Genomic DNA, 27,028 nt, shown 5'->3' with positions numbered 1-27,028 from the left:
GAAACAATTTTTAAACTCTCTTCCAGAAAAGTCATGAGAATCACTAAATTATAATCACTCAGGTGTTTTTAGGTAATTATTTATATTTGAAGGAAAGTTGATCTCTGCTTTTAGATCCAATGGACATATTTAAGCTCAAAATGTGTATCACTTCTTGACCTTTTGGCTAAGATCAAGTGTAAGCTCAAAATGTGAATATCAAATACTGATAGCTAGGAATGCACAGGTGACTTCTTTTTGAAATACTTTACTATCTCTGCCACAGACATTAGAAGTGATTGTATCATTCACATTTGGCAGCTGAACAACTAAGTCTACTTGTATACATCTTCTAAGAGAGCAATTGACAATACCTACCACTTCTAAAACCACAATACTGGAACCTGATACTACGTGGAAGTTCCAAGGTGGGAGTCCCAATGATTCCATGAATCCATCTCCAAAATTTTGACAAGGACATATCATTTTTTTTATTTAACAAGTTGAGTTATACACAGTGAGAGAGAGAGAGACTGAGAGAAAGGTCTTCCTTCCGTTGGTTCACTCCCCAAATGGCCAGCGCGCTGCAACCAGCACACCACGCTGATCCGAAGCCAGGAGTCAGGTGCCTCTACCTGGTCTCCCATGCGGGTGCAGGTGCCCAAGCACTTGGGCCATCCTCCATTGCCCTCCCGGGCCACAGCAGAGAGCTGGACTGGAAGAGGAGCAACCGGGACTAGAACTTGGCGCCCATATGGGATGCCAGCGCCGCAGGCGGAGGATTAACCAAGTGAGCCATGGCACCGGCCCAAGGACATATCATTTGACAACACGACTATGAACATTCACCAATGAAAACTTCACGAAATTTAATGTATCTCTTTATATTGTTTAAGATTAGGCTTTAATCATGGCAGAAACTATAGCATAACAGGACTTAAACAACAAAAAATCTATTACCTAAAGCAAAGTCTAGTAATGGTGGGCAGTTCAAGTTCTATCATATTGATCTATTCATGACTTAACCTTACATTCAGAAAGAGTTGATCAACATCCAGCCCTCCTGTCACAATTCCAACTAAGAAAAAGAGTTTCAGAAAGTTTTGACCTTTAACCAACAAAGACATTGTGTATAAGACATATATTTATTTGCTAAAACTTAGTCATTTGGCACATCTATCAAAGATCCTTGGACATATCACCTTTATCGAAGGTAGACTGAAAAAAATTGATTGTATTGATAAATAAGAAGAAATTAATATTAGGTGCCAATTGGCAGTCTTTGTCCAATTCCTCTATTGAAGCCTTTTATAATCTGAAAAATTAAATGGAAATATACAATTATAAAAGAAAAATTTGCATTTCCCTGATTGCTAGTATATTTAGCATTTTTTTGCATCTTTGTTAGCCATTTGTATTTCTTCTTTTGAGAAGTGTCTATTGAGTTTCTTTGCCTGTTTGTCAACTGGATTGGGTTTTGTTATTGCTGCTGTTGTTGTTGTTGAGGTCTTGAGTTGAGGATATTCTCCTGATGCTAATCCTTTGTCAGAAGTAAGAGTCCCTGCTGGCGTCTCTGGCTCCTGGAATTTGCCAGGTCCAGCTTTGTGTGTTTTAGGTATTTAGGCAATGACACTATCTGTGTCACTCTGCCTTTCAAATAAATAATAAATAAATCTTTGAAAAAAACACATCATACTTTCCTCTACAGAAATCATTGTGTGTATGCATGGAATATTTTTAAACTGGCATGAGTATGACAAATAATTTATACAGGGAAAATGCAGGAACTTTAGACACCCTTAAAGAGGCACCTACTCCAGACTTCGTGGTGGTGGAGTTGGATATGTGAACAGGAAAGAATTATCCAAGCAAGTGCCCTCTATGTTGAAACCAGACAGGCAAATAGAAAAGCTGGAGAAAAAGAGAAGAAAAAAATGGTTCCACTTGGGTTCAGGAATGGAATAATGGAATGTAAAATAAAGTATAGTATGGGCTCCATGTGGTCTGTAGGGGATTTTCTCCAGGTAGTGATAGCTGAACATTGGGGGAATTATTTCCAGGAATTTTACAGGTATTTTCCTAAACATTATGTTTGTGTTACTTGCCATCTGGATGGTAGGTAAGCAAAGGAGGGATAGGAGGTGACGAGATCCTAGAGGTGGGAAAGACAAGTCACACCTGGGAGCAAGGTAAGCACTTGAAGCCACTAAAAATAGTCTGTCTTTAAAATGGCATGAACGAAAGTTTTGTGAAATCAATCATTAGAATTATTACCTCATAGAATTGGTACCACATCTCCCAAGAGGCATTCTACTACAGCAGTTTTACAGATTGACTTTGGAGCAAGATTGTCTTGATCCAAGCAGTCACTCTGCCATTCATCAGTTATACTACCAAGAGTAAGGTCTCTAACCTCTTTGGAATTCAGTTTCCCATCGGTAGTAATAATTCTCTGCCTCATGCAGTGGTTTTGGGTATTAAGTGAGTTAATACGTGAAAAGCACTCAGAACAGTGCCTGCTACATTGTCAGCAGTCAGTAATGGTTGCATATTATTAAAGTGAAAATTCCAGTATAATCATATGGGAGTTCAATTTGCTCTACGTTACTCTAAATAAATAACATTCTGTCAGTCTTGGTGCTTTTATATAACCTTAGACAAGTCACTTAAACATCATTAGCCCAAGTTTTCTCCTCTGCTGAGTGGGGGCAATAATACCGGCTTCCTAAGATTGTCTTGAGGGTTAAATGAAATAGCAGATTGAAGGGCTTGTAGCCTGCAAATTGCTGTGCAATTGTTGCTTGTTGTTATTATCTTGCTCTTTTTAACCCTCATACCCAAATTGGTAAGTGCCTCTTTCCTTAAGAGAAAGACAAAAATGAACACACACATGAGTTTGACATAATGTTTCCTGCTCTCCAGATAGTATATAATGGATAAAAACGAATGCCTCCAAATCGAGACTGGAAACTTACTTGACATCAATTTATAAATTCAAAAGCTGATGGCGCTTCAATGAAGAAGAGTATCTGAAGCAGTAACCTTTCAGCTTCTGCACTTGGCAAACACTGCGTTCTGTCTTATATGTATGCCTTCTACAGGTTTCTTTCTTCAAGCAGTGTTTAAGTAACGGAGAAATTAATGCTCCAGCAGCCCTTCATCTTTGGGCTGCGTGTGAGTCCTTCTGTTGCTTCATCAGGTATCTGCTGGATATTGCTGTCTGCACAGTTTATTCATAATGTGCGTTTTCCATGAAATTTTAGAAGATCCCTAAGATGTCTAAATTTCAAAAATTATTTGTACTAAAATAAATTTATCTTTTAGTTCCACTTTCTACAAACTCTTTGAAATTCTCACCTATATTCCTTGAACCACAACTGGCTGGCATCATCTTGGTCTCTGTGGGGTTTGCAAAAATGAAACAAGTAGGACATCAACTCCGAAGGGACTAAGACTCCAGTGGGAGAGACCGATAAAAACAAAAGTTCCATGAGCCAGGATGTAGAATCTGTGCTAAAAATAAAAACATAAATGAGGAAGTATGGAGACTCAGAGACAGCAGTGATCTAATCTGACCCCATCAGTGAGGAGGGGACATTACAGTGTGTTTCGACTTCACAGAGGAGATGGCATCTCAGCAGACTTGAAGAATGAATAGATTTCTCAAATAAGGAAGGAAACAAGGGAGAATGCCAGGTGGAGGAACAAGTAGCTCAGAAACAGGAAAGCAGAAAAAGGAAACTGTAATATGGGATCTGTGTGGCGTACATGAAGGAAGACAAAAATTAAGGCTAAAAAGTAAGTCACGTCCAGCATTCGAGAGCTATACAGAAAGTCATAATAAAAAGTTGGGACATTATTTTGGGGAAAGTTTTGGAGCAGCTGAGTGGCTAACACACTGTTATGTATTTTAAAATCTGAATCCCTCTACTGTGGACAAGAAAAAACCAGGAATCATTCTCTTCTAAAGAAGTCATCAACAGCAAGCTAGATAGTGTGAGCTTCCCAGCTTACCTGACACCTGCAGGCAAGTGTGCCCAAATGCTGCAGAACAGACCCTGCAAGACTCCAGAGCTGGTGCAAATACAAAAAATCATACTACTTGTTCACAAGGGACAATGCTGCTGTCTAACAGACACTTGATCATTTGATTACACACTAATATTGTTTGGTCTCTCTACTATGTTGTGTATTCATATTCATATTTATAAAGGAGGCCAATGATTTCATTAGAGGATTTTATTCCTTTCATTTTGGATGAAATATTTGTATAAAATGGAAACAATTAATTTCAAATACCTTAGTCCCCAAGGAGGAAAGCCAGTTTATTTCTGGGCCACAAGGGAGTAGCTGGCTCTGCTAAACTATGTTTATAGTTCATATTGCGCTTTCCCTGCTGAAACCCACCAGCAGGAAGCTCTAGAATTTGTCTCTGATTTCCTGCTCTTGATTCCCCTAGTTCCTTTCCCAGAGGAACACAGAGATGGTAGGCAGGATGGTAGGCAAGAAACAGATTGCTAAACTGGCTTCTTCCACAGCTGTCCTTATTTTTTTTAAGCAGTTCAGACAAGGGGGGAATGCAGCTACAAACTAAACCATCACATAGCTTTTCATAATCCTCTGTCTCACTCTCTTCAAAAACAGGCAAAAATTAAGGTTCCAGTGATTTCAGTTGAGCCCCAGTTAGATTGGCAGATGTTGCATGATCAATGGTGTTTTGAGGATTCTGCTTTGATTGAGAGCCTCAGAATGAGGGCTGCCTCTCCTATTAACTGATGTACTTTTCAAGTTTATCTTATTCATTTTTGAAATCTGGACAGTCAGAATTAGTTCAGCGTCTGTTTTATAGGCTAGGAAACCCTGGTCATAGAGAATGGATTGGTTAGTGGAAGAATGATGATTGATTGTTGCTACTCCTTACTATTTCTTTCTATTGTCTAAGAAATTTTCACAGATCCACGGATGGTCTTAATTCTCTCCTAAATCAACATGTATTCATTAAGCAGCTACTATTAAGAATTTAGGAAGACAGAGACCAAGATTTTTTGAAGCCAATGTATTTCAGGAACTCTTATTCTAAATTGAGAAATAAAATAAAAACCTATCAAAATGCTGTGACAAATGGTGTATGGTGATGAAAATGCTCATAAGGTCTTCCTTTAGCATTCCCTGATCACTCGCATGTTTTACTTTAGAAGTCTCTATGGTCCCTCTAATATCAATGTGCCTCCCGCACCACATGTTTCCCCCAACATGGATTCGCAGATATCTCCCCACATAACAGGCTGACCAAGCTGCTTCTGAGTTTTGAAACACTGACTGTCTCCCTGTGTCCTGGAACACAAAGATCAGGCCACTAAGCGCTGCTAGAGGGCTTGCTGCAGTCTGACTACAGAGAACACCTATAACTTCATTTCTATGTGAGTCTCCTGTTGCTGCAGTACCAGAGAAAAATTTAGTGACTTGAAACAATACAGATTTATGATCTTACCATTTATTCTGGAGATCAGGAATCTGACATGGGTTTCACTGCGATACAACCTATGTATCAGCATGACTGTATTCCCTTCCATACACTCTACAGAGAATCTGTTTCTTTTCCTTTTCCACCTCCTAGAAGCTGTCCCTCTCAGCATGTGGTCCCCTTCTCCATCTCCAAAATCAGCAACTACACTTGAATCTTTCTCACATTTTTGATGCTGACTCCTCTACCTCCCTTTACCACATCCAAGGCCCCTACAAAGAGATTGGACTCATTTGAAAAATCTAGGATACTCCGTGCAACTTAAGATATGCTGATATGCAACGTTACATCCCTCTCTGTCATCCTCCTTTGTCTGACCATAACACTCAAATAGTTGTGGGGAGTATAATGCAGACATCTCTGGGGGCCACTATGCTGCCTGACACTGCTTGCAACCCTTTCCCCTGGGGTGTTCCCATAAGTAGTCCTTTCCAGGGACACATTACTTATTCATAACTCAATGATTTTCCAGGGTATCCCCTTTATTCAAAATCTCATGTACTTCTTTCTTTGACAATCAGTCTCATAGCTCCTCTCTAACTGGTCAATCTCCTGTGAAAACTTTCCCTCCATTTTCCCTGTTAATGCCCTCTTTGAATAGCAATTCATTCACAACCCTTTCCATTCACTCAGCAAATATTCATTAAACTCCTGCTATGTGGCAAGAACTTGCTCTGTGTTGAATAGACAGTGATGACCCAAATGCACAAAACTTCCTCTCTCATGGAGCTCAGTAAAAGATAAGGGAATCAAACAAGCAATCATTTGGGTAAGATGTAAATTATAAATTGAGACAATGTCATGAAGTACAAGAAAACTATCATGCCAGAAGAGAAGCTGAGAAAGGGACAGTTTGTAACGGAGAGTTCAGGGCATGCCAGTCTAGGATGTGGTGTTTAACAGGAGACCAAAAGAGAGTTACCCAGGACAAGGGAAAGAAGTAAGTGTGGCAGTCCAAAGGGACTCATATGACTGAGGACCCAAAAGGAGGCTGAGAGAACAGAAGTCCTGACCAGAGAGTAGCTGAGAGATAAGAAACAGGTAAGCATATATGCTGGGGCCAGGCCACTTCAAGAAATTCGCAATTAGTCTCAGTATGAGGAGTGTCATGTTAGTAGTTTCAGAGGGGGAAAACCAATTTTACATTTAAAAAAATCACTATGCGGCCGGCGCCGCGGCTCACTAGGCTAAGCCTCCGCCTAGCGGCGCCGGCACACGGGGTTCTAGTCCCGGTTGGGGCGCCGGATTCTGTCCCGGTTGCCCCTCTTCCAGGCCAGCTCTCTGCTGTGGCCAGGGAGTGCAGTGGAGGATGGCCCAGGTGCTTGGGCCCTGCACCCCATGGGAGACCAGGAAAAGCACCTGGCTCCTGGCTCCTGCCATCGGATCAGCCGCGGCGGCCATTGGAGGGTGAACCAACGGCAAAGGAAGACCTTTCTCTCTGTCTCTCTCTCTCACTGTCCACTCTGCCTGTCAAAAAATTAAATAAATAAATAAATAAATAAAATAATAAAAAAAATCACTATGGATACTGTGGGGACAATCAATTAACAGTGTCCAACTGGAGCAAGGATGCTGGGCGAGAATTGCTTAGAGGAAGGAGATGGCGACACAATTGAGAGAAGAAGAGACACAAGGGCCGACTTAAAAGAGAAAGCTAGCAAGATGTCTGGACCATGTTAACTACCCATCTGAAATGTTATTGATACAATCAAAGGAAACCCTGTCTGCCTAGTTTTATAATTTTCACCAGTGACAATCAACTGCTCAGATGTAGCCACAGGGGAGACAGATGGTTGAATTTATCCCAGTTTGGAGTTTTGCCAAGAAATATTGTGGAATGGAAGATATGGTGGGTGAAAACAGGAGCTGAGCAATGAAAGGCTTTTGCAAGGAAGTGATTATGATGATTTACTACTGAATCCTCACTGGAAAAGAGGGGTGTGGAGCCAGGAGAACGCCAGAAAGAAAATAGATGGTGGAAATCTATGGGTTGATGCTGCCAGGGTATATCCCAACAAGTGAAAAAGAGGAGGGAGGTAGATTTGGTTATTTTAAATGCAGTGTGGTTTGTGATTATGTCAACTTCTAGAATGTGACTGGGGCAGGAGGGAGATGTCTGAATGTTAGAGAAGAGTTACCAAGGATTAGCAGTCAAGCACTTCAGAGGTTTGCATACAGGAGAGGTCATCACTGTGGCCCACATGATCCAGAACTTGAAATAAATGAGGAATTTGTTACCAAGAGAATTGCAGACCACACGATGAGTAGACAGGTGGTTTTACCAGATGGTACAAGTTAAAAGGAGTAGAGTGGAGTCAGAATTTTTTCTATAAAGTGAAGCAGAAGTAATGACCTGAATTCGATGACGAGTATCAAGGAGAATGCTGACTCCAGACCCTGACCCAGAGATACCATGTTGTGATAGAATAAACAATGAACCCCCAGTGAAAAAGCAATGTACTTAGGCCATGGCCGAGTGCCAAATAAGGCTTCAAGAGGAGGGGCAGCAGTCAGAGAAGAGTTTAGGAATAGAGGGAAGGTCACAGAGTGTACAGCAACAGTTCCTAAAGGCACATGGTAAGATTTGGAGATAAGAAAAGAGAGGATTGGCTCATATCAGAATGATGAAGTAGGAAGAGGTTAAGTTTGAATGAAAAGATTTATCTATTCATGTAACTATCTTTACTTTTAGATAGTGTCTGTACACTAGAATGGTGCTCCATTTCTTTCTGTATTTCAGCATAATATTTGATATATTTAGCGTTCCATGAACATTGAGAGACAAAACTCTGATTGCCAAATAGCAATAACAGAGCATAACTTCCAAGATATTCAGAGGAAAGCATCCTTGTGACTAAGACAGTCTATGGGAAGTGGTGCAAATGTGCTGTGTGAATTTGGAGTAAGAATGAAACTATATGAGAAAAAGTTTTCTGGGAAAAGTATCTGGAATCAAAGAGAAAGCAGAAGCATTCTTCTGTCATTTTGGTCTGATTTAGGAAGCAAAATTATTCACCATGTTAACTGAAATTTCCACATATTTGATGAAGGAAGAGAAACTTTCATCAAACGCCAAATCTGAAGTCATCTGAAACGCTATCTTCCTCCTGGGAGACTGGGTTAGAGAAGCCTGAAATTCTATTTCCTCTGCTCCCCACGCCCCAACTGAATGCAGTTGCTTGGTTTATTTCATCCTCACTCCCACCATCACTGGTGGGTTTGTGTGGCAGGTGGTGTCTCCACCACCAGTGGAGCCCAGGAAAACCAGTGCCTCCTGGAAAGGCTGAAGGTCCCTCAGCCCCCTGGGTACCTAACATGACATTTCACTCATGAAAACTGTTTCACAATGACTCACCAGTCTCAGGAGTGGGTCACATAAAAGATCAAAAAACAAAATGTCACTTGTTAGGTTAGTACCAAGAAATGAGTGCCAACAGATAATTTAGCAAAGTGTCAAATGCCAGGGAGATTACAAACAGAGGTGGCATCAATCCTGCAACTTACAGCCACCTGTACTCTGACATGACCATTCCCCGTGTCCCCAGAATGTGTGGGTCTGTCAGAGCCCACAAAGGAAGACATCACTGTGTCTGAGCTCAAGAAGTTTTGTGAATGTGACATGGACACAAATAATACAGACAAGTTCTTAAGTGGTGAAAAACAGGGAGTGGAAGGTTTACTGTAGTGGGAAAAGGATGCTAAACTCAGAGGCAAAAGATCTGGATCCTGGTCTTGCCACCATATGTACTCTTTGAACTTGTTCTTAGCCAAGGTATCCTTTACTGTTTCATCTTCAAAAAGTGCTTGCATATGATTCCTGTTTCCAAGTTCTACAATTTTGAATGTAAATTAATCAGGAAAGTGATTCCTTGAAGATTAAGAATATTCAGAGATGCACAAGTTACCAGAGCTATGTCAGAAAGGACCTTAGAGGTATTTTTGAGGTGAAGGGGCTGAATGGAAGGACATTAGAGTCACCTATTAGAGATTAGGCACAAGCAAAGATTTGAAGCCAAGAAGACGTGTGCATAGAGAAAAAAGTTGTGACGGAAGACCTGTGTGCAGCCTGAACAATTGTGAGAACACATTACCAAGGGAAATAGAAAGGCTTACCTTGTAACTGATTTTGCAGATGCTTAGTGTTCAAGTTGATTTCAGAAGCGACTGGGAGCCACTATTCATTTTTAAGAAATTATATAAAGAAAAAAAAAAAAAACAAGATGAGAAAAGCTAGGATCTGTCAAAGGAGCCCTGAGGCAGGACAGAGAGTCCTTTATGTGGCCTTGAGTGTCTCTCTCACCTCCTGCAGCCAGGTGACCTTCCCAGGCAAGGGGGTGTGTAAGCCGAAGCGAGAGGCAGTGACTTTGAGCAAGGTCACAGGCTAGGATCCCAGTTTCCTGTACCCAGACTGTAGCTTTTTTCCAGAGAAGCCCTGCCCCCTGCTCCATTCCTCTCTGAGGCTTTTTCCCCTTTGTTTCCACATCTCCAAAAATAGAATGTGTCTAAATTTCATGGGTGCTGCATCCTAAGTGATCCAAATAAAGGGTTTGGAAACGGGTGAGTATCACAGCTGAGAAGTGTTGTGTTTCGCTGGAAATAATAGAAGGAGAGAGGCAAGAAAGGTCCTATCGGCTCTCTTTCCCCCTGGAGCCTCACAGAAAACTAACAGGGACTTAAGGGAGGAGGGGGCGAGGGCTGCAGTTGTCTTGCTGTGCTCGATTAGTATTCCAGCCACACACTGTCCCATCAGGGGAAAGTGCTTCCCGCACACACGTGTTCAGGATATCAGTGTGATGGATCTGAGCGAGGGCCTCTCCAAACACAGTGACCATCTGCTAGGCAAAACATAGGGGTCTGACAAGCAGAAGCCATTCAGACCCGTTGTTGGGCCACATTATTACATATTTGACAAGGGTAATGAGGGGCTGTCATTAACCTTACATGACAGTTGCTACAATGACACACTAAAGCAAGGACAAAGAGCTGAACTCAGTAAAAAGGCACCTACTTCTCATTTAACCCTGGAATTATGTGACGCCATTATTCCTGATGGAGGCTGGCAGGCCTGGGGTTAATTTCCATTTCTGTGTCTGCTTGTTCTCTTTTTAGAATGTACCCCCTCGCACGGTAAAGGAAACTGTTGGGAAGGCACTGCATTATTTATCACAACACACTGCGATAAATGTAAGAGCAGGAAGGGTCTCCTGGAGAAATGAACAAACAGCAGATTTCACGAGCCCTGGCGAGGGCCTGCAATGAGGCATATGAACCCTGTCCATGATATTTAAGGTAACCACTACCAATGTACAACATTTCTGGAATTTTCTGTTGAATTTCTACCAGATTTCAAGGAATAAGGTGCCTTTGAAATGTGAATGTATAGTTAGTATGCCTAATTCAGGCCATGGGTCAATGTAAAGGGAAAAATGTTAAGATGATAATTATGACAATTAAACACTTAGTTTCAGAATCTAATTTCATTGCTCTTATTTTGGGGAAAATCCTAAGCATATCCTACACTTTATTTTTCAGAAAGGGCAACCAATGACATGAGATGATCATATGTATCCCTTCAACTCACCAATCTCCAGAGCTAACAAGGTGTGTTCACATAGACCCCTGCAGCTTTCCGTCTGTGCAAAGCTCTACTCTCTCCCAGATTCCTCTTTGATCATGCAACTTTTCTAATCAAAAGAAAAATATTTATCAAATTAATTGTTTAAGTCTTGTGCTTCTCTGATCAGCATGCCTGAACATAGTTTGCAATGCCACCATGCATGATGGTGCTGTTGGTTTTGCATAATCTGGGCACCAAATTTTTTCTGCTTGGTGCATTCTCTCTACTTGATATCATGGAGCTGCCAATGTGATGACAGTCAATTGGGATGTTTTGTTTCAAGGTAAGAAATTATAATTAACCATGCTGGTGTCTTGCAGTGTGCTGTCTCTATCAGGAGTGAGCGAGTTCCTCTAAGAATGGGTTGTTAGGGGCTGGTGCTGTGGCATATTAGGTTAAGCTTCCACCTGAGGTGCAAGCATCACATGTGGGTGCTGGTTCTTATCCCAGCTGCTCCTTTTCTGATCCAGCTCTCTTCTTATGGCCTGGAAAAGCAGTGGAAGATGGCTCAAGTGATTGGGCCCCTGCCCCGAAGTGGGAGACCCAAAAAAAGCTCCTGATTTCAGATCAGATCAGCTCCAGCCATTTCAGCCATTTGGGGAGTGAACCAATGGATGGAAGACCTCTCTCTGTCCCTCCCTCTCTCTGCATGAAACTCTTCCCTTCAAATAAATTAATGAAATCTCAAAAAAAATGGGTTGTTATAAAAAAGAGCAAGCTTTCCCCCACCCATATCTCTTACTTCCTCTCTTGCCATGTGAATTTTTTTTCAGTAGCCTCTACCACCGTGATGCCATCCACCATGAGGCCCTCACCAGAGCTTACTTAGCAGAGGCAGGTGCCATGGTCTTAAGCCTCTGGAACTGTGAGCCAAATAAAATTCTTTTCAATATAAAGGGAAAAAAAAAGAAAAGAAAAAAGAAAACTCATCAAGATGAGCAAATCCATTAACAAGGAAACAGTAGAAAACAGAAGGAATCATTTGGGGAAAAAGTCTTATAGCCCAGATGCACTCGGATGTACCCAGATGTACTTGGGTACCGTCTGTCAGAATACCACCATCCTATAACAATATCACAGTCTCAGGAATTGTCATTATCAAGACAGGCAAGACAGCCCAGATATCTAGCCTTTTAAGTTTAAAAGCAATGTCAACCTTCTATTTCATGCGCAAAGTATAAAGATGGATGATTTCATGTTTATGCCAGGTGCCTGGCGTTTTTCTAGCCTAAACCTGAGGCAGCACAACTAGATACATTTGTGGTTGTGGCCTGGAGTTTAGCACGTTGCTCTGTCACTCAAATGACATGAACGAATACTAAATTTCTCTTGTCCCCTCTCAACTGGTGATAGATGGGATTTGATCTGATGTAACCAGTGGTCACTAGTTTATTTTGGTCAATGACATCCAAGTCTACAGTAAAAAAATAATTTTAGCTGATTTTCCAGAAAGGTCCATCAGTTCTGTCTCCATATAATCAGTTCAACACATGAATGAGTTTAGATGTTCTGGGACCAAGGACCAACACATAATTGGGAAGGAGGGAGGAAGGATGCCTATCACCCCCGAAATTCATGCACATCTCACCTAAGAGTATGAAAAAGTGTCAAGAAAAAACAAAGTCAGTCAAACACATGGATAGTGGTGGGAGTGGATGACTGTGGAATTGAAACAATCTGGTTGATTCAGGACTAGTTTGGAGACAATATGAAATAACTGTGTAAGCATTCCTTTCTTTTTAAAAATGTATTATTGTACTTTCACCTTTTCTCTCCTTTTTAAAAATGGTTTATTTATTTATTTGAAAGTCAAGGATACAGAGAGAGATAGAGAGTGAAAGAGAGAGACAGAGAGGGAGAGAGAGAATCTTTGATTCACTAGTTCACTCCCCAAATGTCCAGGCCAAAGCCAGGAGACAAGAGTTTCTTCCAGGTCTATCATGTGAGTATCAAGGAATCGAGCCATCTTCTACTGCTTCCCCAGGCTTATTAGCAGGGAGCTGGATAGGAAGTGGAGCAGCCAGGACTCAATGGGTGTTCATATAGGATGTCCATGCTACAAACAGCCGTTTAACCTTCCATATCACAGCACCAGCCCCATAAGTATTTCTATATAGGACCATCTAACAATCCTGCCACCCAGGGCTCAATAAATGAGTGACTGAGTGGCTGGAAATTTTAATCAAAAATTAAAACGACTTAAGAAACACAGACCCTCTGTTTTTCTAGATACCAAATCTAATGAAAGGAGAGGACCGTATCTTCCTCAGTAAAAAGCTAGCAGTTAAAAGAAAGGTGTATTAATAAGAGAGGGAGGAGATATACAATTTGGGAAATGCTCAATCAGATTTGCCCCAAATGGTAGAGTTAGAAACGTGCCAGTGGATTCCAATACAATCCCATCAAGGTTGCATGTACCAAAGCCATCTCACTAGTCCAAGTGATCAATTTCTGTTCACAATTGATCATATTGATAGGAATAAGAGTCAAAGGGATCACATAAACAAGACTAGTGTCTGCTAATACTAACTGATAGAATAAAAAAGGGAGAGAACAATCCACCATGGGAAGCAGGATACACAGCAGACTCATAGAATGACAGATTTCCTAAACAGCAATCTGGCCTCAGAATCAGCCCTTAAGGCATGTGGATCTGGCTGAAAAGCCCATGAGAGTATTTCAGGCATGGAAAGCCAAGACACTGTGGCCAAAAAAAAAAAAAATGACCTAAATGAAAGATCTCCGTGAGTGAGATCCCAGTGGAAAGAACAGGTCATCAAAGAAGGAGGTACCTTTCTCTGAAGGGAGGAGAGAACTTCCACTCTGACTACAACCTTGTCTATATAATATTGGAGTTAGCGAACTGAAAAGGCCTCCTAGCCTTGGCAACTCATGACAAGAGCCTAGGGTGATTACTGATGCTATAAACAAGAGTGTCAATTTGTTAAGTCAACAACAGGAATCACTGTGTACTTACTCCTCATGTAGGATCTCTGTCCTTAATGTGCTGTACATTGTGATTTAATGCTAAAATTAGTACTCAAACAGTATTTTACACTTTGTGTTTCTGTGTGGGTGCAAATTGTTGAAACCTTTACTTAATATATGCTAAATTGATCTTCTGTATATAAAGAGAATCAAAAATGAATCTTGATATGAATGGAAGGGGAGAGGGTGCGGGAGAGGGGAAAGTTGCGGGTGGGAGGGAAGTTATGGGGGGAAAGCCATTGTAATCCATAAGCTGTACTTTGGAAATTTATATTCATTAAATAAAGGTTAAAAAATAAAAAAAGAAAGAAAGGTGTATTGAAAGGATGACAGAAAGGAAAAATCCACAATGGGTCTCTCTTTACACCAAGTAAGGAAAACATTCAGATTTCATTTGAAAGTCCTAAGCTACATCAATGGCTATGTTTGGTAAGAACTTTGGTTCAATTAAATTTTGTGATTATTGTTTTATCAAAATTTCCCCATGTGGAATTCTGGCAGAAGACCTGCATACAATTGCAGCTTAAAAACCAATTAGAAGGCCTTTTTAGTGAGATAATAGAGGAAAACTTCCCAGGTTTGGAGAAGGACAGAGACATCCAAGTACAGGGAGCTCATAGAATCCCCAATATACATGACCAAAAGAGATCCTCACCACTACACGTTGTAATTAAACTCACCACAGTAAAACATAAAGAAAAGATTCTAAAATGTGCAAGAGAGAAACGTCAGATTATTCTCAGAGGATCTCCAATCAGACTCACAGCAGACTTCTCATCAGAAACCCCACAGGTTAGGAGGGAATGGCGAGATATAGCCCAGGTACTAACAGCGAAAAACTAACAGCCCAGAATATTATATCCTGCAAAGCTCTCATTTGTGAATGAAGGTGAAATAAAGACTTTTCATAGCAAGCAAAAATTGAAAGAATTTGTCGCCACTCATCCAGTCCTGCAAAAGATGCTAAAGATGTGTTACACACAGAAACGCAGAAACATGGACATCAATATGAAAGAAGGTAAGGGAAGGAAACCTCCCAGTAAAAGATCACATGAAGTTCAAAGCATATATTAGAAATATCTTAGGAAAAATGGCAGGGCAAAGTCACTACTTATCAATAGTCACATTGAATGTTAATGGCCTCAACTCACCAGTTAAAAGAAACAGACTGGCTGAATGGATTAAGGAACAAAACCCAACTATTTGCTGCTTGCAAGAAACACATATTTCTAACAAAGATGCGTGCAGACTGAAAGTGAAAGGCTGGAAAAAGATATACCATGCCAAAAGAAACCAAAAAAAAAAAAAAAAAGCTGGCGTAGCCATATTAATATCAGACAAAATAAACTAACACAAAAAATGCTAAGAGAGACAAAGAGGGGCACTATACAATGATTAAGGGATCAATTCAACAGGAAGATGTGACTATTATAAATGTATATGCACCTAATTACAGGGCACCGGTTTATTTAAAGGTATGTTAAGGGACTTAAAGGGAGATGTAGACTCCAATAAAATAGTATTGGAGGACTTCAATACTCCACTCTCAGAAATAGACAGATCAACTGGACAGAAAATCAACAAGGTAACAGCAGATTTAATTGACACTATAGCCCAAATGGATCTAACAGATATCCTCAGAACTTTCAATCCTACATTTAAAGAATTTACATTCTTCTCAGCAGTGCATGGAACCTACCCTAGGATTGACCACATCCTAGGCCATAAAGCAAGTCTCAGCAAAATCAAAAGAATTAGATACATACCATGCAGCTTCTCAGACCACAGTGGAAGGAAGCTACAAATTAGCAACTCAGGAATCCCTAGAGCATATGCAAACACATGGAGATTGAACAACATGCTCCTGAATAAAAACTAGGTCACAAAAGAAATCAAAAGAGAAATCAAAACCTTTCTGGAAGTAAATGAGGATAACAACACAACATATCTAAAATTATGGCATACAGCAAAAGCAGTGTTAAGAGGAAAGTTTATAGCAGTATGTGCCCACATCAAGAAATTGGAAAGGCACCACATAAATGAGCTTTCAATGCATCTCAAGGATCTAGAAAAACTGCAGCAAACCAGACCCAAATCTAGTAGGAGAAGAGAAATAATTAAAACCAGAGAAGAAATCAACAGGATTGAATCAAGAAAAACATTACAAAAACTCAGCCAAACGAGGAGCTGGTTTTTTGAAAAAATAAACAAAATTGACACCCCATTGGCCCAACTAACTAAAAAAAGAAGAGAAAATACCCTAATCAATTTAATCAGAGATGAAAAAGGAAATGTAACAACAGACGCCACAGAAATAAAAAAATCATCAGAAATTACTACAAGGAGTTCTATGCCAGCAAACAAGGAAATCTAACAGCAATGGATAGATTCCTGGACACAGGCAACCTACCTAAATTGAACCACGCAGATATAGAAAACCTTAACAGACTCATAACTGAGACAGAATTGAAACAGTAATAAAGGCCCTCCCAACAAAGAAAGCCCCGGACCAGATGGATTCACTGCTGAATTCTACCAGACATTTAAAGAAGAACTAACTCCAATTCTTCTCAAACTATTCAGAATAATCAAGAGAGGGAATCCTCCCAAATTCTTTCTATGAAGCCAGCATCACCTTAATCCCTAAGCCTGAAAAAGATGGAGCATTGAAAGAGAATTACAGACCAATATCCCTGATGAACATAGATGCAAAAATCCTCAATAAAATTCTGGCGAAAAGAATGCAACAACACATCAGAAAGATCATCTACCCAGATCAAGTGGGATTTATCCCTGGTATGCAGGGATGGTTCAATGTGCGCAAAACAATCAATGTGATACACCACATTAACAACCTGCAGAAGAAAAGCCGTATGATTATCTCAATAGACGCAGAGAAAGCATTTGATAAAATGCAACACCCGTTCATGATGAAAACTCTAAGCAAATTGGATATAGAAGGAATATTCCTCAATACAATCAAAGCAGTTTATGAAAAATCATGGCCAGTATCCTATTGAATGGGGAAAAGTTGGAAGCATTTCCCCTGAGATCTAGTACCAGGCAGGGATGCCCACTCTCATCACTGCTGTTCAATATAGTTCTGGAAGTTTTAGCCAGAGATATTGGGCAAGAAAAAGAAATTAAAGGGATACAAATTGGGAAGGAAGAACTCAAACTATCCCTCTTTGCAGATGACATGATTCTTTATTTAGGGGATCCAAAGAACTCTACTAAGAGACTATTGGAACTCATAGAAGAGTTTGGCAAAGTAGCAGGATATAAAATCAATGCACAAAAATCAACAGCCTTTGTATACACAGGCCATGCCATGGCTGAGGAAGAACTTCTAAGATCAATCCCATTCACAATAGCCACAAAAACAATCAAATACCTTGGAATAAACTTAACGAAGGACGTTAAAGATCTCTACGATGAGAATTACAAAATCTTAAAGAAAGAAATAGAAGAGGATACCAAAAAATGGAAAAATCTTCCATGCTCATGGATTGGAAGAATCAACATCATCAAAATGTCCATTCTCCCAAAAGCAATTTATAGATTCAACGTGATACCAATAAAAAAAAAAAGAAAGACATTCTTTTCGGATCTGGAAAAAATGATGCTGAAATTCATTTGGAGACACAGGCGACCTCGAATAGCTAAAGCAATTTTGTACAACAAAAAAAGCCAGAGGCATCATAATACCAGATTTTAGGAAATACTACAGGGCATTTGAAATCAATACAACCCAGCCATCCCACTCCTTGGAATTTACCCAAAGGATATAAAATTGGCAAACAAAAAGCGGTCTGCACCTTAATGCTTATTGCAGCTCAATTCACAAGAGCTAAGACCTGGAATCAATCTAAATGCCTTTCAACAGTAAACCAGATGAAGAAATTATGGGATATGTACTCCTTAGAATACTATACAGTAGTAAAATAAAAAAAAAACAATGAAATCCGGTCATTTGCAACAAAATGTAGGAATCTGGAAAACATCATGCTGAGTGAAATAAGCCAGTCCCAAAGTGAGAAATATCATATGTTCCCCCTGATTGGTGACAACTAACTGAGCACCAAAAAGGAAACCTGTTGAAGTGAAATGGACACTATGGGAAATAGTGACTTGATCAGCCCTTGTCCTGACTGTTGATGAACAACTTAATACTTTATCCCTTTTAGTGTTTTCTTTTTGTTCTACTTAATACTATTGGTTGAACTCTGTAATTAACACAAAATTATTCTTAGGTGTTTAAATTTAACTGGAAAGTGATCCCTGTTAAATCTAAGAGTGGGAATAAGAGAGGGAGGAGAGGTACAATTTGGGACATGCTCAATAGGACTTGCCCCAAATGGTAGAGTTAGAAACGTGCCATGGGATTCCAATTCAATCCCATCAAGGTGGCATGTCTCACTAGTCCAAGTGATCAATTTCTGTTCACAATTGATCATAAAGATGGGATTAAGAGTCAAAGAGATCACATAAACAAAACTAGTGTCTGCTAATACTAACTGATAGAATTATTAAAGTGAGAACGATCCAACATGGGGAGTGGGATACACAGCTGACTCATAGAATGGCAGATGTCCTAAACAGCAGAAATGCCTCAGAATTAGCCCTTACGGTATTTGGATCTGGCTGAAGAGCCCATGAGAGTATTTCAGGCATGGAAAGCCAAGACACTCTGGAAAAAAAAAAAAAGACCTAAATGAAAGATCTCTGCGAGTGAGATCCCAGTGGAAAGAACGGGGCATCAAAGAAGGAGGTACCTTTCTTTGAAGGGAGGAGAGAACTTTCACTTTGACTATGACCTTTTCTAAATAAGATCAGAGTTGGCGAGCTCAAAAGGCCTCCATAGCCTTGGCAACTCATGACAAGAGCCTAGGATGATTACTGACGCCATAAACAAGAGTGTCAATTTGTTAAGTTAACAACAGGAGTCACTGTGCACTTATTCCTCATGTAGGGTCTCTGTCCTTAATGTGTTGTCCAATGTGATTTAATGCTATAACTAGTACTCAAACAGTATTTTACACTTTGTGTTTTGGTGTGGGTGCAAACTTGAAATCTTTACTTAATATATATTAAATTGATCTTCTGTATATAAAGAGAATTGAAAATGAATCTTGATGTGAATGGAATGGGAAAGTGAACAGGAGATGGGATGGTTGCAGGTGGGAGGAAAAATATGGGGGTAAAGAATCCATTGTAATCCATAAACTGTACTTTGTGAATTTATATTCATTAAATAAAAGTAAAAAAAAAAGGAGGATCTGATGTTTAGTGCAGCAGTTAAGATACTGCTTGTAGCACCACATCCCATATCAGCACCTGGGTTTGAACACCTTCTCTGTTCCCAATTCCACTTTCCAGGTCTGTTCCCCATGAAAGGACCAGTAATGCCTCAAGTAGTTAGGTCCCTACCACCTCTGTGGGAGACTCCTTTTGAGTTAAGGGCTTGAGCTTCAAGCTGGCCCTTGGGTATTGAAGCAGTAAATGGAAGATATCTGTTCTCTCTATCTTTTTTGCCTCCCAGTTTCACTCTATGTGTGTCTCCCTGCCTTTCAAAGAAAGAAAATAATTAATAAATATATAATTTTCAAAAATTACAAAAAATAATCATTTAAAATACTGTAAATTTTAAAAGCATTCTTCTAACAGGCACTGCTTACAGTTATTAAGTGTTGACTTTTTTAAAAAAAGATTTGTTATTTTATTTGAAAGGCAGTTACAGAGACATTGGCAGAGAGAGAGAATGAGAGAGAGAGAGAGAGAGAGAGGTCTTCTATCCATTGGTTCACTCCCCTAATGGTCACAATGGCTGCAGTTGCACTGATCCAAAGCCAGAAGCCTGGAACTTCTTCTGGGTCTCCCATGCAGGTGCAGCGACCCAGATTTGGACCATCTTCTACTGCTTTTCCAGGGCCATAGCAGAGAGCTGCATCAGAAGTGGAGCAGCTGGGACTCGAACTGGTGCCCTTGTGGGATGCCCTCTCCCACTCAGCCTCTTGCGGCACCATCTTAAGACTCCATCCATCCAGAGTCCTGTGAAGCAGCCCTTCTCCCAGTCATCCACAGACTCAGTGGTGCAAACCCATGCAGGGGTCCCTTGCCCACTCTGCCATGGCACAAGGAAACACCTAGGGTGTCCACTATGACCACCTCAGCCTGCACAGTCCTCGAGAAAGGGGTCAGGTGTCCCTACAGCTCATTTGAAAGCAGAGCACACTGACTCTATTCACCTTCCTGTTTCCCCAGAAACACCCCTATGGGTCCAGCAATCAACCCTTGGCACCAGAACATAGCTCAGGCAGTCTATCAGGAGAGGCTTAGTACACAGAGGCCCAAGGAAGAAAACATCTTACCCTACCCAGTCATCACAATTCCCATGAAACAGATGAGCAGGCTTTTCTGAGTGGCTTACCCCAATTTGCTCCCCATAAAGCAACCAGAAGTTGCAGCACAGTGAGGTAAGCCTACACTTGGCACCCACACACAGTATCAGAGTGCCTGGGATCCAGTGTTGCCTCCACGTTCATTCCAGCTTCCTGCTACTATGTACCCTGGGAGGACGCAGATGACGGCTCAAGTACTTCATCCACTGCCACTTTGCGGGAGACCCAGATAGAGTTCCAGATTCCTGGCTTCAACCCAGCCCAGACCTGACTGTTGTGGGCGTTTGAGGAGTGAATCAGTAGATGGAAGATCTCTTTCTCTCTCTCTCTCCATTCCTTTCAAATATTTAAAAATAAATACATTGTTAAAAAAAATCTGAGTTTGATCACATGAGATTCTATTAAAACACACACACACACACACACACACACACACACCTCAAACCAAATGAATCTCACAGACAAATACAGAATATTTCATCCAACACTATAGAATACACACTGTTTTTTTAATCAGCACGTGGAATGTTCTCCAGGATAGACCAGATGTTAGGCCATAAAAAAAGTCCCAATAAATTCAGAAAACTTAAAAACATAGCATATATTTTTCTGACCTCAATGAGAGAAATTTTAGAAATTGTACAAATATATGGAAATTAAATAACATTTTCTTATATGACCAATAGAACAATGAATGAATCTAAAGGGAAGCTGGAAATTTCTTGAAACAAATAAAAATGTAAACACAGCATAAGGTATACCTTGAAGTCAGTACTTATGACAATAGATGCCTGCATTTCAAAAATCAGAAAATTTTTTAAAACCAAAAATGTTTCAAATAAAAAGTTAAAATGCAACTCATTGAATTGGAAAGCCAGAACAAACTAAATCCAAAATTTTATTTTATTTTATTTTTAAAGATTTACTTATTTAGGGGCCGGTGCTGTGGCGTAGCAGGTTAACGCCCTGGCCTGAAGCACTGGCATCCCATATGGGTGCCAGTTCGAGACCCAGCTGCTCCACTTCCCATCCAGCTCTCTGCTATGGCCTGGGAAAGCAGTAGAAGATGACCCAAGTCCATGGGGCCCTGCATCCGCATGGGAGACCTGGAAGAAGCTCCTGGCTCCTGGCTCCTGGCTTCGGATTGGCACAGCTCCAGCCTTGTGATCATCTGGGAAGTGAACCAGCAGATGGAAGATCTCTCTCTCTCTGTCTCACTGTCTCTCTCTGTCTCTCCCTCTCTCTGTAATTCTGACTTTAAAATAAATAAGTAAATCTTTTTTTAAAGATTTATTTATTAATTTGAAAGTCAGAGTTACACAGAGAGAGGAGAGGTGCAGAGAGAGAGAGAGAGAGAGAGAGAGAGAGAGAAAGGTCTTCCATCTGCTGGTTCACTCCCCAAATGGCTGCAAAAGCTTAGCCCCTGGAGCCAGGAACCTCATCCTGGTCTCCCACATGTGTGCAGGGACCCAGAGACTAGGGCCATCCTCTGCTGCTTTCCCAGGCACATTAGCAGAAAGGTGCATTGGAAGTGGAGCAGCCAGGGCTTCAATAGGTGCCCAAATGGTATGCTGGTACTGCAGATGGCAGCTTAACCCCCTGCACCACAGCACTGGCCCCCAAACCCAAAATTAGTAGAAGCAAAGTAATAGCAAAGATTTGGAGCTAATATTGTGGTACAGTGGGTTAAGCTACTGCTTAACTCTGGGGGTAGTGTTGTGGTGAAATGGGCAAAGCTGTTGCCTGCTACTCCAGCATCCAATATTGGAATGATGGTTGCAGTCCTAGCTGCTCCGTATCTGATCCAACTACCTGGTGATGCATGTGGGAAGGTAGAATGATGACCTAGGGCTGAGGCTCCTGCCACCTTTGTGGGAGACTTGGATGGAGTTTTAGGCTCCAAGCTTCAGCCTGCCCCAGCCATGGGTGTTGAGGCCATTTGTGAAGTAAAGCAGTGGATGGAAAAATCACTTTCTTGGGTCCAGTGTTGTGACCTAGTGTGTTAAGCTGCCCCCTGCGATACCAACATCTTATATTAGTACAGGTTCAAATCTTAGCCACTCCCTGGCTGTTGTGGCCATTTGGGTAGTGAGCCTGCAGATGGAAGACCTCTCTCTCTCTCTTTCTCTCTCTCTCTTTCTCTCTATTTCTCTCCCTATCTCTCTCCCTCCCTCCCTCCTACTCTCTGCCCTTCAAATATATAAAATAGATCTTTTTTAAAAAAATAACAAAGATCAGAGTAGACATAAATGAGATACAGACTAAAAGAAAATACAAACTATCAGTGAAACAAAGAGAGTTTTTTTTTTAAAAAAGATCTTATTTATTTATTTGAGAGGTACAGTTACAGAGGGAGAGAAAGAGAGAGAGAGAGAGAGAGAGAGAGAGAGAGAGAGAGAGAGAGAAAGGTCTTCTATCCACTGATTCACTTCCCACATGGCTGCAATGGCTGGAGCTGAACTGATCCAAATCCAGGAGCCAGGAGCTTCTTCCTGGTCTCCTATGTGGGTGCAGGGGCCCAAGCAGTGGGCCGTCTTCTACTGATTTCCTCAGCCATAAGCAGAGAACTGGATCAAAAGAGGAGCAGCCAGGACATGAACCACAGTCCATATGGGATGCTGGCACTGTAGGCAGAGGCCCTAAAGAGTTTTTTTTTTAATTTACTTATTTATATGAAAGTTGGAGTTATAGAGGGAGGAGGGATTCAAGATACTTTAACAAATGAAAATCATTGAAAATAAAATGTATTAAAAAGAATGAAGGACAAGAAAGTTATGACCACCTCAATAGATGCAGGTAAAGAATTCAATAAAATTCAGTATCTCTACTTGATTTAAAAATAAAAACTCAAAAGATGAGATATAGAAGGAATATATGTATACACCATAAGGCCTGTATATATAACAAAACTCTAACCTACAACAAAATCATTTTCTATAACATAAGGGTGAAGATAAGGATGTCCACTTTCACCACCATATTCCATATGTGTTAAAAGTCACAACCAAAGCAGTAGGACAAGAGAAAGAAATAGCAGCCATCCAAATAGGAAAGAAAAAGAACAAATTATCCCTGTTTGCAGACAAAAAAATTTTTCAGCTATCCCACTACTGATTACATACACAGAGGAACTAAAATGAATTATTTGGAAAAGATGACTGAATTCCCACAGTTGTTGCAACACTTGTAGTAGTAGTCAAAATATGGAGTCAATTTAGATTTCTACCAACACATGACTGAATAAAGAAAATGTGGTATATATGAAGTATTATCCATCCATAAAAATAATGAAATTTTGTCATTTGCAGCAACATGGATGGAACTAAATGCCAATATGTTAAGTGAAATAGGACAGAAACATAAATACTACATGTTCTCACTTCTACCTGGAAGCCAAAATGTTGACCTCCAAGAAGTAAAGAATAGAGCAGCAGTTGCCAGATCCTGGGAAGAGTGTGGAGGAGAGAAGGATGGATAGAGGATGCTTGCAGGGTACAGGGATGCAGCTGAATCGAAGTAACTTCTATTCTATTGTTCTATATAGCACAATAGGATAGCTATGATTAGTAACAATTAACTGAATACTTCAAAATAACTAGTAAGAGGATATTGAAATTTCTGTTTACTTTTTAAGAGACAGAGAGAGAGAAAGAGACAGCTTCTACCCGTGGATTACTCTGCAAATGACTGCAGCATCCAGAACTTGGCTGGGTCAAAGCTAAGAACTGGGAGCCCAGTCTGGCTCTCCCACATGGGTGGCTTCCACTTAAGCCATCACTATTCTCTCCAAATGGAAGCATTAGTATAAAGTTAGGAGGCAGAGCTGGGACTTGAACACAGGTACTCCAATGCAGGATGTGAGCATCTCAACTGACATCTTAATCATGAAACTAAATGCCCACCATGAGAGCAGTTTAAATTTTTCCAATGCAAAAAAAGATACATCTCTAAAATAACACAGTAGGTATGTTAGTTACTATGCTCTAATTCTGACATGAATTGAAGTAGCACACTATACTCCATAAATATGTACAAGTACTATATATCAAATTTAAATGAAAATATACTCTAGGACAATATTATAATGATAGCTAGAATACTTATATTTATATATATATTATACTATACAACTAGATGTGTATATTCCAATTATAAGTGCTACCTACTATATATAAACAATTCATGCATAAAGTAACTTTTCACTATATTCTATATGATCGATGGGGCAAACATTATTGCTATAATGTCAGTGTCAAAAACAAACGTACTTAAGTAAGGAGAGACTTTGCTCAAAATTCTATTGTAATATGGAGACCATTTCAATAGCAGTATCTACAAGTTTCTTAAAAGTCAAGTAGAAAAGGCTTTTCTTTTACAGAGATAAACAAACAAAATTAGCAATAACTAGCAATGGAAAAAACTAAACAGGTAGCATGACTGAAAGTTGGTCAGGAATTGCATTTCTCTGTGGTCAGTCAATTTTCAGGAAGGTTTGTTGAGGAGCAGCTGTTTCGTGTTCCAATACTTGCTTGAAACACAAAGACAGGTCAAGTTCCAGGTTCTGTAGGAAGGAAGAAGCCTGTACAAAGTTGATTCAAGTAAAGAAGGTGTTATCTTGTGCAAGTTGATCGCTGGAGAGAAACACTGCAGCTGATCATTTCTGAAGCAAAGAATGGGAATTGGGAGTATCTGTGTCTGCCTTGTCCTAAGTAAACAGGAGATCTTTCCTTTTTTTTCAGTCAAGTCATATGGAGATAGCAATAAGCCTAGGAACACTAATTGGGCAATTTCATTCATTTTTCCTTTTTTGTTTCTAACTTTAATCCTGGTAATCTATACAAAAAATTGACCATCTGACCATGTTTACCTGTATGATCATTAGTGTTAAGTGTACTCACACTGCTGTGTCCTCAATCTCCAGCTCCTTTCATCTTGCAAAACTGTAGTACTTTACCACAGTTATTCTCCCAATCCTTCTCTCCCCTAGACCCTGTCAATCACTGTTCTACTTTCTCTCTGTGTGACTACTCTAGGTACCTCATGTATGTGGAAACATACAGTATTGGTTAGTTTGTCATTGGCCTAATTTAGCCTAATTAACATGATAACCTGAAGGTTCATATAGGTGGTAGCATTGCCAGAGTTTCATTTATTTTTAAGACTGTCTAGGCCGGCGCCGCGGCTCACTTGGCTAATCCTCCACCTGCAGTGCTGGCACCTCAGGTTCTAGTCCCGATTGGGGCACCAGATTCTGTCCCGTTTGCTCCTCTTCCAGTCCAGCTCTCTGCTGTGGCCTTGGAGTGCAGTGGAGGATGGACCAGGTCCTTGGGGCCTGCACCTGCATGGGAGACCAGGAGGAAGCATCTGGCTCCTGGCTTCAGATCGGCACAGTGCGCCGGCCGTAGTGGCCATTTGGGGGGTGAGCCAACAGAAAGGAAGACCTTTCTCTCTGTTTCTCTCTCTCTCACTGTCTAACTCTGCCTGTAAAAAAAAAAAAAAAGATTGTCTAATGTCCCATTATATATTACCGCATTTTCATTTCTCCTTTCACTCATTGATGTGCACTTAGGTAGCTTCCACCTTTTGACTATTGTAAATAATGCTGCTATGAACAAGGAGCACAGATGCCTCTTTGAAAGTGCTTTTAATTATTATGGGCATATATCCAGAAGCAGAATCAGTGAATTATGGGGTAATTCTGTTTAACTTTGAGAGGAATCCCCATACTATTCACAGAGACTGCACCATTTTGCATTCCCACCAATAGTTCAGAAGAGTTCTGTTAAAGAACTGAGGCTCACAATAAAATGGTAGAAATAGATTTTCTTCGGGAATTGTCAGAATAGAGGAAAAGAGGTCTCAGTTTGGAAACGGGCTTAACTCCAAATACAAAATGGGGCCAGCATTGTGGCATAGCTGATAAAGCTTCCACCTGCAACATTGGCATCCCATATAGGCATTTTTTTAAGTCTCAGCTGCTCCAGTTCCTTCCCAGCACCCTGTTAATGCATCTGGGAAAGCAGCAGATGACAGACAGAGTGCCTGGGCCCTGCCACCTATGTGGGAAATCTGGGAGAAGTTCCTGGTTCCTGGCTTTAGCCTGGCCCACCTCTAGCCATTGCAGCCATTTAGGGAGTGAGCCAGTGGACGGAAGATTCTCTGTGTGTGTGTGTGTGTGTGTGTGTGTGTGTGTGTGTGTAAATTCTGCCTTTCAAATAAAGAGATCTCAAAAAAGTATTTTTTGGACAGGCAGAGTTAGACCATGAGAGAGAGAAAGGTCTTCCTTTCTGTTGGTTCACCCCCCCCAAATGGCCGCTACTGGAAGAGGAGCAACCAGGACAGAATCTGGCACCCCAACCAGGACTAGAACCCGGGGTTCCAGCTCCACAGGTGGAGGATTAGCCAAGTGAGCTGTGGCACTGGCTCAAAAAAGTATTTTTAAAAAGTGTTTTAAAAAACAAACAAAAAAGCAAATACAGAATGAGCAAGTTGGGATTAATAACCAAGGAGCACAATGAG

General features: G+C 40.6%; 1 long non-coding RNA gene across 1 annotated transcript in view; it reads left to right on the top strand.

Annotated features, from left to right (window-relative positions):
* Positions 1-11,397, top strand: part of LOC149126226 (uncharacterized) — a 64,606-nt gene extending 53,209 nt beyond the window's left edge. The window contains exons 2-3 of the long non-coding RNA XR_016234933.1: positions 10,613-10,792; positions 11,036-11,397. This is a non-coding gene — a long non-coding RNA (uncharacterized LOC149126226). The remainder of the gene's footprint in view (positions 1-10,612; positions 10,793-11,035) is intronic.
* The last annotated feature ends 15,631 nt before the right edge of the window (positions 11,398-27,028 follow it).

This window comes from Oryctolagus cuniculus, chromosome 6, assembly GCF_051225735.1.
Source record: "Oryctolagus cuniculus isolate XC-2025 breed Fujian yellow rabbit chromosome 6, ASM5122573v1, whole genome shotgun sequence".
In the NCBI taxonomy this organism is placed as follows: Eukaryota; Metazoa; Chordata; class Mammalia; order Lagomorpha; family Leporidae; genus Oryctolagus; species Oryctolagus cuniculus.
Note: the sequence above shows the minus strand (reverse complement) of the source record. Positions and strands in the feature narration are given on the sequence as shown.